Here is a 6000-nt window from a genome sequence, read left to right as displayed (position 1 = left end):
GATGAGTTGAATTAGTTTTTCTGTGGAGTTTTTGGGGTTCTCTATGTAAATTATCATATCATCTGCAAATAGTGATAGTTTGACTTCTTCTTTTCCTATTTGGATTCCTTGGATGTCTTTCTCTTGTCTTATTGCTCTGGCTAGGACTTCCAGTATTATATTGAAAAGCAGTGGTGAGAGTGGACATCCTTGTCTTGTTCCAGATCTTAATGGAATTGCTTTCAGCTTTTCACCATTGAGAATGATACTGGCTGTTGGCTTGTCATAGATGGCCTTTATGATGTTGAGGTATGTTCCTTGTATCCCAAGAATTTCAAGGGCTTTTATCATGAATGGGTGTTGCACTTTGTCGAAAGCTTTCTCAGCATCTATTGATATTATCATATGGTTTTATATTTCTTTTTGTTGATGTGTTGGATAACGTTGATTGATTTTCGGATGTTAAACCATCCTTGTGTCCCTGGAATGAATCCTACTTGGTCGTGGTGAATTATCTTATGGATACATTGTTGGATTCTGATAGCTAAACTTTTGTTGAGGATTTTTGCATCAGTGTTCATGAGGGAGATTGGCCTGTAGTTTTCCTTTTTGTGTTGTCCTTATTCGGTTTTGGTATTAGTGTAATGTTGGCTTCATAGAACGTGTTTGGTATTGTCTCTTCCTTCTCAATTTTTGGAAGAGTTTGTGAAGGATAGGCATTATTTCGTCTCTGAATGTTTGGTAGAATTCATTTGTAAATCCATCAGGTCCTGGGCTTTTGTTTTTGGGGAGGTTTTTGATTACCATTTCAATTTCGCTGCTTGTAATTGTCTGTTTAGGTGTTCTATTTCTTCTTTATCTAGCTTTGGGTGATTGTAGAGTTGTAGGAATTTGTCCATCTCCTCTGGATTGTTGAACTTGTTTCCATATAACTATTCATAGTAGTTAGTGATTATTCTTTTCATTTCTGCTGTGTCCGTTGTGATTTCTCCTCTTTCATTTACTATCCTGTTTATTTGTGCTTTCTCCCTTTTTTCCTTTGTGAGCCTGGCTAGGGGTTTGTCTATTTTATTGATATTTTCGAAGAACCAGCTCTTGGTTTCATTAATCCTTTGGATTGTTTTTTTAGTTTCAATTTCATTTATTTCTGCTTTGTTTTTTATTATTTCTTTTCTTCTACTGGTTTTGGGTTTTTTTTGTTCTTCTTTTTCTAGATCTTTGAGCTTCGAGATTAGGTTGTTTCTTTGAGTTCTTTCTTGTTTCTTGATGTGAGCTTCTATTGCTATATATTTCCTCTTATTATGCTTTTGCTGCGTCCCATACATTTAGGATATTGATGTCCTCCTTGTCATTCAATTCAAAGAATTTTTTAATTTCCTCTTTGATCTCCTCATTAGTCCACTGGTCTTCCAGTAGTGTGGTTTTTAGTCTCCATGAGGTAGGAAAGTTCCTTGCCTTCTTTTTATGGTTTATTTCTAGCTTGATGCCTTCATGGTCAGAAAAGATGGTTGGTATGATTTCAGTCTTGGTGTATCTGTTGATGTTTGTCTTGTGCCCCAGTATGTGATCGATCCTGGAGAATGATCCGTGTGCGCTTGAGAAAAATGTGTACTCCGTTTTTTGGGGGTTTAGTGTTCTATAGATTTCTGTTAAGCCCAAATGCTCTAGGTCCTTATTTAGAGCTTTAGTTTCTTTACTTATTTTTTGTCTTGTTGATCTATCCATTGTTGATAGTGGTGTGTTGAAGTCTCCCACTACATATGTGTTTTCTCTGATGTCTGTTTTCAGAGATGACAACAGTTGTCTGATATATTTTGGTGCTCCTTCGTTTGGTGAGTATATGTTAATGAGTGTTATTTCTTCTTGAAGTATTGTCCCCTTGATCATAATGTAGTGACCATTGGGGTCTCTTTTTATATTTTTGAGTTTGAAATCTGTTTTATCTGATATAAGTATAGCTGCTCCTGCTTTCTTTTTTGGTCCATTTGCTTGTAGGATTGTTTTCCATCCTTTAACTTTGAGCCTATTTTTATCTTTTGTAGCTAAATGTGTTTCCTGGAGACAGCAAAAGGTTGGGTTTTGTTTCTTAATCCAGGCTGCAACTCTGTGTCTTTTTATTGAAGAGTTTAGTCCATTTACATTTAGGGTTAATATTGATATGTTAGTATCTGTATTTGCCATTGTGTTTGTCTTTCCTTTGATTTTATTTATTCTTTTAAGAACTTTTTTTTTTTCTTGCCTTCTTTCATTGTTATTCGTCCCTCTGAGGTTCTGGCTTTAGGACTCCTTGTAGTATTTTTTGGAGTGGGGGTTTAGTCGTAATGAAATTCCAGAGTTTCTGTTTGTCTGGGAAGGTCCTTATTCTTTCTTCATAGAGGAAGGAGAGCTTTGCGGGATAGAGTATTCTTGGTTGACATCTGTTTTCTTGGAGTCTGTTGACTATGTCCCTCCACTCTCTTCTTGCCCGTAGTGTTTCTTCAGAGAAGTCTGATGTCAGCCTGATTGGTTTTCCTTTGAATGTTATCTGTTCCTTCCCTCTTGTCAGCTTCATTATTTTTTCCTTGTCCTGGATTCTTGGGAGCTTCACTATTATGTGTCTTGCTGTATTTTTCCTTTCGTCGTGGAAGTTTGGTGTTCTTCTTGCTTCTTGTATATCAATTTTCAGCTCCTTCTTCACATTTGGGAAGTTCTCTTCAATTATCTCCTTGAATATTTTCTCTGTTCCTACATCTCTCTCCTCTCCTTCTGGTATTCCTATAACTCTTATATTTCCTTTCCTCATGGAGTCAGATAGTTCCCGAAGTCTTTCTTCGTTCCTTTTCCTTCGTACTTCTCTTTCCTTTTCTGTTTTGGTTCTTTTTATTTCTGTGTCTTCAAGAGTACTTATTCGTTCTTCCATTTCATCTATTCTGCTTTCATTGGTTTTCCCAGAGTTCTTTAGTTCCTCCATTAATTCTTTGATCCCCTGCGTTTCTTTCGCTTCCCTCTTTAAGGACTCAATTTCATTCTTCTGAGCATTGTTTTCCCTCTTTAGGGACTCAATTTCCTTCATGAGTTCTGTCATTTTTTTAATCATGGCAAATTTAAATTCTCTTTCTGGAAGGCTCAGAAGTTCTTCCAAGTTACTGTCGTTACAATCTGGGAGGTGGTTTTCTTTTTGTGGTGTGCTTTTTTCCTGAGGGGTTGTTAGGTTGTGTGTGGTTCTTCTACTCCCTACTGTCTATTTTCTAATTTGTCGTATGCATTGGGATACTGTGTTGCTGGGACTGGCTGGCATCTTGGGTGAGCTTCTCCGCTCCCCTCTGGCTTCTCCAGGAGCCATCTGTCGGTTTGAAGCAGTCTTTACTGAAGAAGGGTCCCTGTTCTAAAATGCCGATGTGGGGACACATTCCCCTATGTGCTTGGTCTGCCGTGGGTGCCCGCTCCCCCTGTGGGCTCAGACTGCTGGTCTGAAGGGGCCTGGGGTGGGCTAACTTCCCAGCTGGCCACGGGCTCCGCCTTCTGCTGGTCAAGTGCTCTTTTCTGAAGAAAGGTGTTAGTGACTTTTTTTCTGGTCGCTAGGTGGCGCCAGAGATCTCAGCTAGAGCCCTTGGGGAGCTGTGTTTTTCACCCCGTGTGGCAGGGAACAGAGTGGGAATGGTAAGGAAAACCTCAACGGCTTTGGGGTGCTGTGTCTGCCGTGTGCCCCACCGTCGTGGAGAGCCCACGCCCCGAATTTCGTGCCCCGGGTCTCAGTTCCAAAGCCCTCAGGTCCAGGACTCGGGCTGTAGCCCAGTTCAGGGGCCGCAGCAATGGCGCCTTTTGCACCCCGCTCCCGTGTCTGGGCGCCTGGTTTCTGATTACTCAGTGAGGGACTTTCATCTCAGTGAGGGACCCCGCGCGTCCCCCCGCAAGCCTAGGTCTCAGGGGCGGGGACCTGGGCAGCCGCGATCCCGATCCGCGTTTGGTTTTCCAGCGCGCCGCTTTTCCGCGTAAGCTTACCGGCCGGCCTGGGCTGTGTGCGGGTCTCCCGCGGTCTCTGCTGTTCTCTAATGGCGCCTGGAGCTCACCACCGCGCGAATCCTGCAGGGTTCTCCACAGCTCCCGTTCACGGGGTGTGGTGGCTGAAATAGTTCCTTTCCACTCACAGTCCCGCTTGCTGCGTAGTTTGTTCTTGTTGGTCATTTTAGTTTGTTTTTTCCCTCCTCTCTGTTGGTCGGCGAGTGCCGACTTTGTGGGTGGGGGAGGGGAGCAGGGTTCTGTGCTTTCCTCCCTTCTGGTCCTCTTTTATGGCCACTTTCTTCTTCGGGTAGTTTGCTGGAGTCGTTCGTTTATCTTCCGTGTCCCAGTTCTCACTGGGACCTGCCGCTTTTCCTCCCTATTAACTTTTTTTAATGGGAGATCTTACTCGCAGCATCTCCTCGCCGCCATGTTGCTCCGCCCCTAGTGTTGCAATTTTAAACAGGAATGTCAAGGTAGGCTTCTCTGAACATCCCCTTCATTTGAGCTGACTTGGAGGAGGCAAAGGAGTAAGCAGTGCAGTTACCTGGAGATAGCCCGTTCCAAGCAGAGGGAAGAGCTCATGCAGAATTCCTAAAGCAGGAACTCTGTTGGCATGTTGGAGCAGAGTGAGCAGGAAGCCTGCAAGTAGGCAATGTATTCCGAGAGGGAGTGGGGGCAGATTATGTAGGGCATTTTAGGCAATTGTAAATACTTAAGCTCTTACTCTAAGAGCTTATTGGAGCGTTTTAAACAGGGACACATGATCTAACGTATAGTTTATTTTACCATCACCTGAAAGTAAAGTATATGTTAAAGTATAAGAACCTTGGGGAGACTGGGAAAGATGTGGAATGGAGTCTTTGAAAGGTTGGAAGAAGCTGATCAGAACTATTGTGGGTTGTCACACAGCATTCAGAGCCTTTCTGAGGTAGAATGATAGATCGTCAGAGTTTGCTGGCGCTCAGTTACTCAGTTGCGTGGGTTTTGTTAGTGTCCAGCTACAGAGATGTTGTCGTTAAAACAAACAAACAAACAACAAAACTCTGCTCAAGATTAGGTTTTGTGGTCTGGGCTTTCAGAATGACAAAGATGTAATTCATAGCATCAACCCTGGATAAAGACTTCAGACCAAAACCAGGAGGACCTGTTAGCTGTGAAGGATAAACAGGGAGATAGTCTGGGGCAATGCCCTAGAACTAGAGTCCTGAGAATGGAAGAGCTTAGAGGCTGCAAGTAGACAAGGCTGCCAAGTTGGGGTAGTGATTTTCAGGCTTTCACTTGTAGAGCGGTATCAGATGATGTCAAGGTCAAAGATAGGACCAGTGGAGTCAGTTGCAAAAGAAGCTGGGGTTTTGCGTGCCTCACCCAAATGGCTAACGTTTAGATGAAGGAAGAACGTGAGGTTGGTTTGACAAGGCCAGCAGATGAGAAGACAATAGGGAATATGAAGTGCTAGATACTCACATACTTAATCTCACCTAATCATCATAAATATCACATGATAGAAGTGTAATTATCCTGCTTTTGGTGATGAAAGAAAGAGCTAAGTACAGTGATGCCAGAAAGGATTAGACTCGGATCTTTTTGATTAAGAAGGCTGCATTCTTCCCATTTCAATTGCATGACTCCCTGCCAGTGAAAAACAGGAACGGTGTGGAAGTAAAACCATGTGGATTCTGTACTAATGTTACCATTACAGACCATTGTAATGTAGGTTATGTGAGAAGAGAGAATGGTAGAAACATATTGTGTAAATGAAGATATTTAACAAAGTAATTTTGGGAAAAGCATTGATTTTCTTTACAAGTGACACTTCTGAAGACTGCTCTGGAAATCAGTGAACTACTAATGGAAGCTCATGGAAATTGACTGGGGGGGGGCATACTTTAACCTTCTAAAGATTGAGAATTTAACACTGGCCCCATCATTACCCACAGCTAGTTAATATGTCTTAATTCTTCGATGACAAAGAAAGCGCAGAAGGAGACCAGATGGCGGGAGATAGACTGTAGAGTAGAAATGAATTGAAGCCATCAGTTG

This window comes from Talpa occidentalis, unplaced genomic scaffold (assembly GCF_014898055.3).
Source record: "Talpa occidentalis isolate TD23 unplaced genomic scaffold, MPIMG_talOcc4v2.1 talOcc4.13, whole genome shotgun sequence".
NCBI lineage: Eukaryota > Metazoa > Chordata > Mammalia > Eulipotyphla > Talpidae > Talpa > Talpa occidentalis.
Note: the sequence above shows the minus strand (reverse complement) of the source record.